General features: G+C 38.9%; 1 protein-coding gene across 6 annotated transcripts in view; it reads right to left on the bottom strand.

The window, feature by feature from the left end:
• Positions 1 to 392: 392 nt before the first annotated feature.
• The window catches only part of bsna (bassoon presynaptic cytomatrix protein a), a 135,631-nt gene continuing 123,251 nt past the window's right edge, over positions 393 to 12,772 (bottom strand). For 3 of the 6 annotated variants that reach the window (XM_068597412.1, XM_068597413.1, XM_068597410.1), the window contains 3 exons: positions 12,527 to 12,667; positions 11,576 to 11,667; positions 393 to 7,541 (listed from right to left, as the gene is read on the bottom strand). The gene's annotated coding sequence lies outside the window, so the exon portion shown is untranslated. Of the gene's footprint in view, positions 7,542 to 8,238; positions 8,333 to 11,575; positions 11,668 to 12,526; positions 12,668 to 12,772 lie in introns of those variants that run through there. The other 3 variants (XM_068597414.1, XM_068597415.1, XM_068597411.1) reach the window with 2 other exon arrangements.

A 12,772-nucleotide genomic window follows, 5' to 3' on the forward strand; every position in this document is an offset into this window, starting at 1 on the left:
CTCCTTTTTTCTATATATATATATAGATATAGATCTATAGATATAGATATTTAGATATATATATATATATATATATATATATATATATATATATATATATATATATATATATATATATATATATATAGATAGATAGATAGATAGATAGATAGATAGATAGATAGATAGATAGAGGGATATAGATATAGACGAGCGTTTGCACAACAGATTATCACATGATCAACCAGTTTTCACTCCAGATGTCTTCAGTGTGGCAGCTGTAATATATATATATATATATTTATACATATATATATATATATATACATATATATACATATACATATATATATATATATACATATACATATATATATATACATATACATATATATATATATACATATATATATATATATTAAGAAAAAAACCCATGAGTAGAATATTAATGATAAAATAGCCTTTTGAATTTAACTACAGGGCGAGGTTTAATTAAGATTAAGGGACAAAGGTTCAAAAGTATCAAATGCTCACGTTGTAAAGTCTTTAAAGTGTAATCTAACTGGACAACATAAATAAACAGTTTTAATTTGACTGAGTACAGAGAAGTTGACCAAAGAAAAGAATAATTAAGTATGCTGTTTAACATGTGACCCTCGCAAACGATCCAAAACTAAAATAAGAGCTGACAAAGCTTTTTTTTTCTTTCTTTATTAGTCTTTTCTTTATTTTCCTGATTGAAATGTATTGTAAGGTCATAATTTGTCATTCATCACATTACATGGCATGATGCACCAGGTCTACTACACCCATTTACAGGAGGAATACACGGAAACATACACAAGGTTTTACAATGGGGGAACAGGAAGTTGAGCTCATTGCACTTACAACAGTGAATGGAACACTTTGTAATCATTTTTAGGCTCTCCACCTTTTTCTGAATTTTGTTTTGACCCTGTTTTTTCATTCAGTTGGGTTATCATATGATATCTTTTTTTTCTTTTTTCTTCTTTTTACACATCTCCATTGTCCAATTCGCCATTTCACCCTCTTCATCTCAATCTCTCCAAAAATTACATGGAAGCCAGAATATTTCCCCCCATGTTTTCTCTTTTTTTTTTTTAATGTCATCTCATTTTACAAACACAACATGTATAGAAACTCTACACAGACCAATATGTTTTTATCTATTTTTTTTTTCATATCCGAATACAATAATATATTTTTTTAATGAGTCTTAAACAGTCCGCACAAGCCAGCCACATACGTACACAATTGTGTCAGTTATTATTCAAATCAACAAATGCTTGTTTTTTATGTCGGTTTTGCAGTTTTTATGCACACGTTGGGGCAGGGAGGTTTGGGCTTGCATACGCTCCAGCTTGTGTTGCTGTGTGTGGTGTGCAAAGGCCTCTCTCGTGCCTGTCTGCGTGAGTGTGTGTGTGTGTGTGTTTGTGTGGTGTGTGTGTGTGTGTGTGTTGTGGTGAGTTAGCATGTTTGAAATTTACATGTTGTAAAGAACATGTCCTTCATTTACATGTTGTTGTTTGTTCGAAGCAGACTCTGGTTCTCATCTGGTATTTACACTGGTGGGAGGTCAAAGGTCAAGGAGGTTCAAAAGGTCAAGGGATCGGGGAGGTGTCCAGGTCATGCACTTGTAATTTTTACAGATTCATTACAGGTGAAGGATGAATAAACGCTCCCTGATGGTTTTACAGTGGAAGATGGACTTTTTCTGTTTTTTTCAACATTCTTGCTCACTCTTTTTTTCAGTTTTTTTTTTTACAACCTCTCACCGATGAAACATTAATTTTTTTTATATATTTATAATATATTTTTGTGTATTTTATAATCTTTCTCCGGTCCTGCTGTATGCCGACTGACAGCAAGAGCAGCGCTGACAGTTTCTACACTATACTGTACAATCAGTTGATGCTACCTTTTTGGTTAAGAACACACAAACACACACAGTCCGGGTTTCCCAAAAGCATTACAAGCTGCATTCAAATACCGTCGACTTTTTTCAACTCTTTGTGGCGCTAAAGGTTTGCCGTTTCTCCTTTTCATGGCTCTTTAGTCTCTTTTTTAGGAGAAATACCACAAAGGGTCAAAAAAATAAATCAGAATCTGACTGTGCGACGTGTAAATGCGACCTTATTGCTGAGGCTCTTGATGTCGGATTGAAAGACACATCAAGAGTTCTGGAAATTTGACTTCTTTTAAACACAGATCTGGTGGAAGAAACCTCTCTTGGCTGCATGTCTGGAAAGCTGACCCTGTAATGTTCAGTTGCAAACTTATAAACATAAGAGTTCTGCTCCAAAACATGAATTCGACCTCCTTAGATTCAGAAAAACATTTTTCACTCATGAAATCTACTTTTTTCCGTTTGTGTTCTCAGAGAAGCTGTTCCCGAGCAAATCTCAATTTAAATCTGCGGACATTTTGATTTCGGAGCACGATTTCTTTTTTTTTTGTTGAATTGTCTACATTTGTGCTTCAAACACCTCTGAAAAACCAGGCTGCGGCTTGGTGACGTTGCCCACTGGTGATTGCTGTGGTCTGAGCTTGCACTCCTGGATATAGACAGACACCATGCAGAGTATAGACAGAGACCACGACTGGCTAGAGGGCAGTAAAAGGATGGCTTTCTTCAGTGACCAGTGTAGTAGTATAAAAGCCCTTGCTGCTATGCATATTTAAGTCACATTTAGTGGCGGTATTCACACAGGGGCAGAAACATCTTCGACACATTTTGACACAGATTTGGTTACTCAAGCCGTCAGTCGAACACTACTGAACCCCCTCTCGTCAACAGCGGCCACACATCCGTGTCGTAAAGTGTTAAAAAGAAAATCAGATTTATTGCACCTGCGTAAATGCGCCTATTATTTGTCTAATGTCTAGTGAACATCTCAGTTGCGATGCTGCATTTAGTGTGTGCTTTCCTGAGGCAAAAGTGATTGAGGAACATTTTATTGAACATTTTATTTCTTTACAAACTTCCAAAAACATACGACATACAATAGAGGAAGTTGGTAATAATTTGGGTAACTTTAAACGCTCATATTATTTGTTCGACTTTGACACAAATTTGTAGCTTCCACGGTGAAGTCGGTGGTCTGGTGGCAGTGTCTCAAGGCTCAGTGCTGCTTGTTGGGGGCACAGCCAGAAACACAACCAGAATAATCCGACTCCTGAATCTGATATCAACTGAAGTGATTTCCCAGCCACCAATCTGATTTGCTGTGATAACATTAAACACATATTTCTTTGTTTAGGCAGACTCCAAAAACAACACGGAGAGATTTTCAGATTTTTAAGAATCTGATTATTGTGGTTGTGCATTAATCCACTAACATTATTTCTCACTCTGTGTGTATAGATTTTAAACCTAAATATCTCTTTCTTTGCTCCCAGCCAGCTCTCTATCCCCTCTCAGTATGATAAAATAAATTCTGACATAGATAAATCATCTCATAAATGTTTCACAAAAAATATATATACTGACTTCTTTTACAGTTTCAGTGACTTGAATTAAAGTGTAGTTGTAGAGGAGTTGGGAGTTAAGGGATGTTTTTAAACTGCATGAAGCACATCTTTGTAATTCTGTAATTTCATAAATAAATTCTATATAATAACTTTTTTTGTTCACAAAAATCTCAAATAAATACAAATACACATAAATACGCAGATAACTTTTCCCCCGAAATGTACGTTCCACAGTGTATTTAGCTTTTAAATCTTAAGTGTGTTGTGGCAGTGCACCCTTTAACCATACACACACACACACACACACACACACACACACACACACACACACACACACACACACACACACACACACACACACACACACACACACACACACACACACACAGACACACACACAGACACACACACACGAACACACCCACACAATTTTTTTTTCGGAATGCCTTAAATATACTTCACTAGTAGCCTCCAGCAGTATTTTGAGTCAGTTAAAATATGACAGTAAAACAACATAAAGAGGAGCTTTTCTTCTCACCCCTGAGCAGACACAACCCATATTAGGGAATATATTCTTAATTTGTTATTCATTTTTTCTAAATATTTTCTATTCAAATAAATCTTTATTTTCTATATAAATCTCTGGACAACTTTTCTGTTTTGTTTTCTCTTTTAATTGCTATTTAAATCCATTCTATTTCCTTGTTATTTCTGGGAACTACCTCTTTTATCCCGGTGCTCTTATACCCAGCAAAGAGATTATTCTTTACTGTGAGGCATTTTTTGTGAAACTTTTTACTTTTGCTCATTCACATTTCTGATTCCTTTAATGCGTTTTCCTTTCAAACTGGCTTTTTTTTGAATGGAAAAGACTGATTTGACAAGTGTGTTTTCTTGTTAAGGTGAAGAGTTGTATTTTATGACAAATAAAGAAACTCTACTGATTGAAAACAGTGGCGCATCTGTGGCAGCAAAACCGGCGTGCCCTTACTCGTCCTTTCAGCTCTCGGCGTAATTTCCCAACCGTCATGAACGCCTCTTTAGAGAGAAACCCTTTTGGCAGAGATTCGCAATTGTGGAGGGGAAGGGAGACCGTGAAGCCGGTGCCAGGTTACACAAGTAATACAAAGACCCTCGTAGTTATTTCCTAACTTACCGGTGACCTATATTATACACACACACACATTCACAGAATCTCCTTATCTTGATCTATGAAGGATGCTAATGCATTCTTGACATTACTTATATCAAGAAGCTGATTATGAATCAGGTGTGATAAATAATGATTGTGTGACTTTTCCCATTTGTGTATTCACTTCCCTTCTCCTCCTCTTGTTTGTGTTGTTTGTTTTCTCCCAAATATGATTCATTGCATAGAAGGACTGGATATGAGAAGTCGTCTCTTCTGTCCACCATATTGGTTGTGGTTGAACTTGTGTTTGTCTCATTTTCTTTTCTTTTTCACATTGGATGATGGTTGTTAAATACACGCATACAGACCCCCACACACATACGTACAAACATTAGGAACAGAACAATATAGAGGTGACTTTGAGGTTTTCTGCGCCGGGCAGCATGCGAAGGTCCCCAGCGAGCGTTCACACAGACAATATACAGCAGAAGTTGGTTGGTTCGTTGGTTTTGCTGAAGGCCTCGCAATGTTTGGCCCGACAGAGTATGCTTTGGGTACCGAACCGCAGATCCCACAATGCACTGCAGGAGCAACAGCAGGGAGAACACTGACCTGAGAAGTTTCCAAGACAACTGACAGAGAGAGAGGTTTTCAGGGGTTGGGTTACAAGTCTGGACGCCACCACGATAGAAAATGAAGAGTTAAAAAAGGCGAGTGACTTTGTGACACAACCAAGTGTGTTATTTTTGGTTCCGCAGTCACGTGAGCGTTGACTCATTTTTTTTTTTTCCTTTCTTTTTGACACCATTCACGAGTGTGCTTTCACGTGTGCAGTGCACATTCGACAGAGTGAAGACACATACTGATACGTGCGTATCAATGAACATCGATCTCGGAGGGTCCAAAGGATCACATGGGAACCCAAACCCCCGCAGGTGACGACGACGAGTCCAGTTGGGCCGCGATGTGTGACCGGTCTGCGTTTCAGTGCCTCTCTGCTGCCCTGCAGTGCTTTCAGGTCAGACTCCAGTTAGCTATTACAAGCAGAACATCACGCTGGCCCCCTGGCTGGCTGACTGAAGACATGACGTCCTCCCTGTTGGGTGGAGGAGAAGATCTGGGCGGTACCAAACTCTTGTTTGTAGGTGAGCATCTGCTCTCAGATGTATTAGTCCAGCAGTAGTACAATGTTGGAGTACCTTTGGTGGTACTTTTAAGTCAGACTTAAGCGGTACATCAGTGAGAAAGACAGATGGAGGCAACGCGTTTCTATTCCACCAACTTTGAAAATGACACAATATTGTGCTTTCTACTTTCTTACCACTTACTCTATTGCTTTTATAAGTATTAATAATAAATACAAGTCAGAAAATTGACAAGGGGCTTGATGAAGGTAACAAAACATTACAAAGCATAAATTAATGAAAAATGTCACAAACAATTATCAAAAACAAAGTTGATTTAAAAAATATAAATAAATCTCACTGTGGCCAGTGTTCCGGTTATCACGACATAAAAAAGGGCGTAATGAAAATATGTGTTTACATGGTGTAATAAAAAATATGCCAGTTAAACTTCAAAATAAAACGCATTTAAGAATGATTAAGGCGATATTGGTAACCTGCAACATAAAAACCAGGCAGATAAGAAAACAAAATTAGAACAAATTAAAAGAGAACGCAATGATAACCGACAACAACATGGGAAATATCTGAGAGCCAAATGTTGTGGAGTAGTTGGAGAAACCCCATCACCACAAGCACTGCAGGTAAATGTTGTCTTAATGGCTTTGCAATGGCTGAAAAACGACCCGACTACACCACATATCGTTTTTTTTTCTTCCCTTAAAAACAAAACAAAAGGCTCCTCTCATTCCCGTGGCCCAATTCCTGTTTGTTCTCTCTTCTTTGTTATAGTTTACGTCGTCGAGCTAAGATGTGTTTGCCAGTGTCTTTATGGCCTCTGTTTAGTAATGATGAACAGTGTAAGGTCTTGGATATAAAGTTCCATGCATTCCAAATTCCTACTTTTTTTTCTTCTTAATTCACTATATACTTCTTTAAAGACATGGCAAGTTGAGGATTGTTGGGTGGGAATTGAAAGGAAGAAGAATCAGCATTCAAGAAACGCAGAGAGGTGAGGAAACGAGGGAGCGAAAGGTTCTAACAGTTCCAATCTGGAATGTAGATAGAAACAAATCGTGGAAAGAGACGCGAGCCGACACACTGGTTCCCTGTATGTCGGCTACGTCGCTAGCATTGTCGTATTCATTCAACGTGACATTTCCATTAACTTCATCACAACAGGTGACGTAAGAAGAGGTCTTTAGTACCAGAAAAACCTGCAGTACCACAGCAAGTAGTATTCCTTCCCCCCCACCACTAATTTCATACTTTGAGAAGAGATAGAGGAGAGAGGCTGGTTTGTTGCTGTTATTCCTCGCTTGAGCACAGGACTGCGAAATCAAGGATCCGAGCATGCCTCCATGCCTGTGGTGAAGGTACTATTTCCTGCAAAGCAGGAAGAAGCAGCGCTCCTATAAACGGTGAAGTCGTCAGCGTGTAGGAGTAGAATTGCTCCACCCATTTATTGATTTTTCCCAGTGACGCTGCCGTTTCAAATCCACATGTAGGGCTGAGGTGCTTCACTGGTTCCAGTGGTTCTACTGGTCTGCTACAGCCGAGTGGATCTCCTGTGTTGTAAGTAGAGCTCCCTCTACTGGCATGGAGGAAGAGCAGGAAAAAAAAAACACAAAATTCTTTGAATTTCACTGTCTTTTTTGGCAGCCGTTAGCTCTTTTATAGTGAAGGGGCAGAGCTGTGTTTAACTGCTACAGGTCGGTTCTCGGGCACCGCCGTCATCGGGTGGAGACTCATTCTTTGGCTGCACGCTGGATACAGGATAGTCCTTCTAGAGATGGAGGTTGGCGCGACATGATCTGTGAAATAAACAGAGGTAACTTAGTCAAACCTATTGAACCCAACCCTTAATATGGGTTCTGTATGTTTGATATGTTCAGAAATATATTAGTATATCCACTTGATGATTTTTCGGATATGAACACCATAGCAAAAATGGGGAGAGTTAGTACACGTTAGTCTAAACCAGTTATTCAATGCTGACAGTCGAATTCTGACTCGTTGTCCTATATTATTATTTCAAAGCTGCTTATGAGTCATATGTTGTCAAGACATTTAATTTGGGGTCCTTTTTTAGTGAAAAAGACGTACAGGGAGCCTCACTATTCAAATGACGGCTTCTTGTTGTATAGCGCTGTCATGCAGTGAAAATGAAGTTGGCCAGTAGATGGTGATCTTATATACATGAAGGCTCTTAGGCATCCAGCTCAAGAGCTTTTCGCTCAAGAGGTTTTTGCAGAATTAAAAAACTTGTGCTCTTTTTGTCCAAACTCTACACAACACACAAAAATACAAAATCTTTCAATAAGTTAACAGAACTTCATGAATTAATTTGCACAAACGCACAATCAATTATTCTTTTAACATGCCGACTGCACATTGATGTGCTATGAACACAAATCCAATGGTGAAACAAACAAATGTGTTTATTCTAAAAACAATTGACAGTACTTCAGCAAAAGCCTTGTTTTGTTGTTGTTTTGAAGAGTATTCACATGTTTTTATTGAGTACTTTCTGCGTGAATCATCTGTACTAGGTAGCAGAAGAACAAGACCAGAGATATTCCTTAAATCACCAACACAACAGCACCTGTCCAATAGGAAGAGCCCGTTATGCTGCTGCCTCAAAGAGGGAACTCACTTGTACAATCTGGCTCCTCAAATGTGTGGAAATAAATGACCTGAATTAGTTTTTGTTGACTAAACCTGTAAAACTTGCTGTTTGTGTGTGTGTGTGTGTGTGTCTGTGTGAGTGTGTGTGTGTGTAATTGTTGTAAAGGACATGTATGTGTGTAACTAACCTTTGTAAATAACCATGAAAACATATCTATGAATTCTTTGCCAAATAAGGCACTTTTATAGCAAGTTTGCAGCTTGTCTTTGCCTTCTCCATGAACCAAATGGGTATTCACTGCATCTTTTTGGAATCACTGTCTTCTGTTTTCCTCTCCCACTGTGCCTGACTCAGATGAACTGCTCCAAACATGCTGTATATTTGCAGGTGGCCAGCAGCAGACTTAATCTGTTCCAGTGAACACGGGGCCCCAAAGGCTTACACAACAAACAGGTAGTTGACTCACTGAAACCACAACATGGCTTAAAGGACACAAAGTTGTGTGCTTCTGGTCTGGTGTTGCTTCTCACGGTTTGGCCCTGCAGATTTAAGGGATGTACATTTATTGTTTTAAAGCTACGGCATGCAATGTATTTTAATCAGTATTCTAGTGTTGTGGCAACAGTTTGGGGAAGGCCTTGATTTGAGTTGATTTGAAGGAAGTTAACTGATTTTCACAGAGCCCTGACCTCAACAATGTCCAACACCTTCAGGCTGAACTGGAAGGTTGACTGTGAGCCGGGCCAAGATCAATGGTCGACTTCAATAATCGTCTCAATCCCTGCGGCCATGTTCCAAAACCTCATAGAAAGTCTTCTCGGAGGAGTGGAGGCTATCAACGTATTTACACCTGTGGCTTTGCAAGGAGATGTTGAACTATCACCATGGGGGTGTAATGTGTAATATGTGCAGATACTTCCTCACAGTGATGGGGGAAACAAGACGAGACATGCGGAGAGCAAGCCAAGGAGAAAGTGAGATTCCTGACGTAGAGAGCGAGGAAAGACGGCGCAGAAGTGAGAAAGCGGGAGCAAAAGAAGAGACAGAACAAAAAGCAGTGATTTTTTACAGCAGTGGTGGAGTGTGGGAGGGTAGAGAGTCACATGAGGAGGTTAGTCAGCCACACGCTGAGTCCTGGCTCAGTCCGTTATCTGTTGTGGGCCATATGCAACACCGCACCCTCTGAAATACAGAAACATCAGTGCCTGCTTATCCCCCCGCGATGCTTCAAACGCCTCAAAACCCACTGCACCAAGACAAAAGACTGTACTTTCAATTAAAATAAAGAAATAGCATGGAACAGATTTTCTTATTGCTGCTTCTATTTTCACTGTCCCAACTCACATAAAACACATCTACACTCGAGGCATTTTCATTAGTATTTATTTTGAAACGCATGTGAAGCTATTTTTTGCACCTTATACATCAAACTAAGATGCCTTGATCAGATCCTCTTTTAGTCCCCTTTCTAGCAGAAGAAGTTGGGGGAAAAAAGTATTTTTGTTTCAGGCTTCTTCTGATTGGAATATGTTACCTTTTAAATATATATATATATATATATATATATATATATATATATATATATATATATATATATATATATATATATATATATATATATATATAATACATACAATTAATATGTCTCAAGGGGTTTGTCCTGACATGACGCACTTCTAACAAATAACTCATTAGCAATATGTTTTGTATTTGCTAATGCAGGTTTACATTGAACGTGTTTGTAAGATATTCACGGTCAACACGTTTAAATTTAAATCTGCTCTTGGCAATTTTACATAATTAGCAATTGAAGATCACCAACACAGTAAGCTAACTAAAGTTGCCATCGAAACTATGACAATAGATTGGAACACAGTTCTGCGGCTGTCTTTTCAGGATAATTTGTTCTCACTGGTTTATATTTAGGCGGTGACGTCTCAAGGTGTTCAGACGTCTGTCGGTATCAAAGTGAAGATAAATAACCCCCCCAAGTATTCTATATTTTTAACATCGCAGTAAAAACTAAAAGGAAACAAATCAGGCGGCCTGAGAGACGTTTTAGTCGGTTCGGCTCAGTGTCTCACATTTAGAGGTGATTAAAGAAACCCAGGACACTTTAGTTTCATTTCTAAGTGTTTCACTTTGAACCTGCGGTTCATCAAGAGACCAAATGAGCTACACGTCTGATTCTCATCCTCTCTGTTTAATGTTTCATTGTCAATTTACTCTAATAGGATACAATCAGACAGCGGTTAGTTCATGAATCACGGGGCATGCTCTTGGAACAAGAATTACTTTTGCTGATTTATTTCTGGCCAGGCTGACTGTGGGCTTTAAAACTGACAGAACCCAGATGCCAGTGATTTTCCGGAGACTGCAACAATACAACCGATGCAAAAAACACAAAAGCAGCGACAAAACTGGCTGCAGGCTGAGCTGGAGGAGCACACAGCGCAGGCAACTCGTCTCATGACGAAAGTTGAGATAATTTAGACGGAGAATACAGATGTACTTTTGTGCTCAAAGTACAAGATGTGTCTCTGAAGGGTTAGATTAATGTGCCTCTGTTTTTTTAAATGTCTCCTGTGGAATTTTCTTGTCAACAAACTAAATATTACATTCAGCGCAATTTATGTATTAAACTAATGTGTCGAAAACATTTACTTTTCTTTGCGAAGCATCGTTTTAAAGTCTATTGAGAACAGTTTAAGCCATGTTTACTCGCTTGCAGTCTTCTTCTCTGCATTTGTTGGCCCATTGCAGCACATGTTATCACCTCGCTGTCATCTTTTGATCACTGGAACAGAGCGACACATTTGACAGGACTGTGTACTACATCATCTGGAGGTCAAAACTAACGTCAACCTTCTGACGAGTGAAGCCAACGCGGAAGTACCTTAAACTTGCATTCTTGATACTGGCTAGCAGGGGGCGACCCCTTTGGTTGCAAAAATATGTCTGATTGTGTGGAAGTGTATGAGAAAAACTTCAAGCTGAAGTTTTCAACTAACTCCAACGTAACCCACGAGTGTCATTTTGATATACTGGCCCCCTAGTGGAGGTATCAAGGAAGACGGCATGTGGAAAAATTAATGTGGGATATAAACCATGGTTATTGGAGCATTTTTAGTTTTTTTTTTTTACTGAATGGGAAAGTTGTATGTGTGGTTTTAAACAGATCTTGATTGGATAAGTTGGGCAAAGTGAAAAGTAACTTACTGTCCGGCCTGCCAGAGAGCAGCATGTTCTCTCTGCCAGTGAGAGCTCAGGCCTGAGACTTGAAGCATCCAGAGGATTCCAGTCCTTGTTGGCTGCAAGAGGAACCAGAACAATGTCAGTGTTTCAATGTTTTTCTTAATTGAAAACATTCACCCTCTGATACATAGTTGGACATTATTTGACTGCATCCACTATGTTCAAATGGGCCCACAGGGTCGGATGTTAATGTATTAGGTTATATGTATATATTTAGCATTATTTTTTTTGGAGACTATTTGCATAACTGTCCAATATGGGATGAACACACATGTATGACACTTTTCCATCAACAGTTTTCCATTTACTGTTACCTTTTCAACAAAAGACGCTTTACACAAAGCGTGAATGACGGTCACCACGAGGCACAATTAGTTTCGGTCTCTTTGCTCATTTCATTTAATCGTATAGTTAATGTAGTTTCCAGTTTCTGATTTGTCAACAGCGCTCATGTCGTAATAACAATGTGGAACATTAAAAATGAATTATTCTGAAAACTCTTGATACATTCTCACTTGAAGGGTAGTGATACAGAAGTGGCTTGAAAGTAAACAAACACGGATGCTTCATGTCAGTGAAAGCTCATTGTTCATGGTAATAAAACCCAAATTTAAAAGTGTTACCCTTTTAACTCTTAAATAACCAAGTACCATATGACACTTATGGGCTATTGAAGTAGATTCTGGGCTTAAATGTTTCTGTTGCAACCGATCGTGCGGTTCAACCACATCAGCAGCTGATCTTAACAATCAGCCCCGCTGGTCGGTGGTGAGGTCATTAGTGAAAACAGCCGGTGCATCAAAACCTGCAGAGGGTTGCCTGGCCAAAGTTCCCAGCAAAAACCTGTAGTTTAAGTTACAATTACCTACCAAGACATACAGTGTTTGCATGTTAAATGGAAATTAAAGTACTCACCAGTATGCTCATTTCTCTCTCTGTTACCCTCTCTCTCTCCTCTCTCTCTCTCTCTTTTAGTAAAACAAAAGCAGGGGGGAAGCTTCACAGGTTTTTCTGGTACAGGGCCTCGTGACTTGATCGTTTAACATTTACATAGTCCTGTAAATACATGGAGACATTCAGTCAGTTTAGTTGAGATTTATTTCTAAATTCATGCTAGAGAAAGACAGCCTGTTGAAACTCTTTGAAATAAAGCGGTGCTGC

The sequence above is a fragment of the Clinocottus analis genome, unplaced genomic scaffold (genome assembly GCF_023055335.1).
Source record: "Clinocottus analis isolate CAN_PGR_092001 unplaced genomic scaffold, fCliAna1.0.p SCAF_4, whole genome shotgun sequence".
NCBI lineage: Eukaryota > Metazoa > Chordata > Actinopteri > Perciformes > Cottidae > Clinocottus > Clinocottus analis.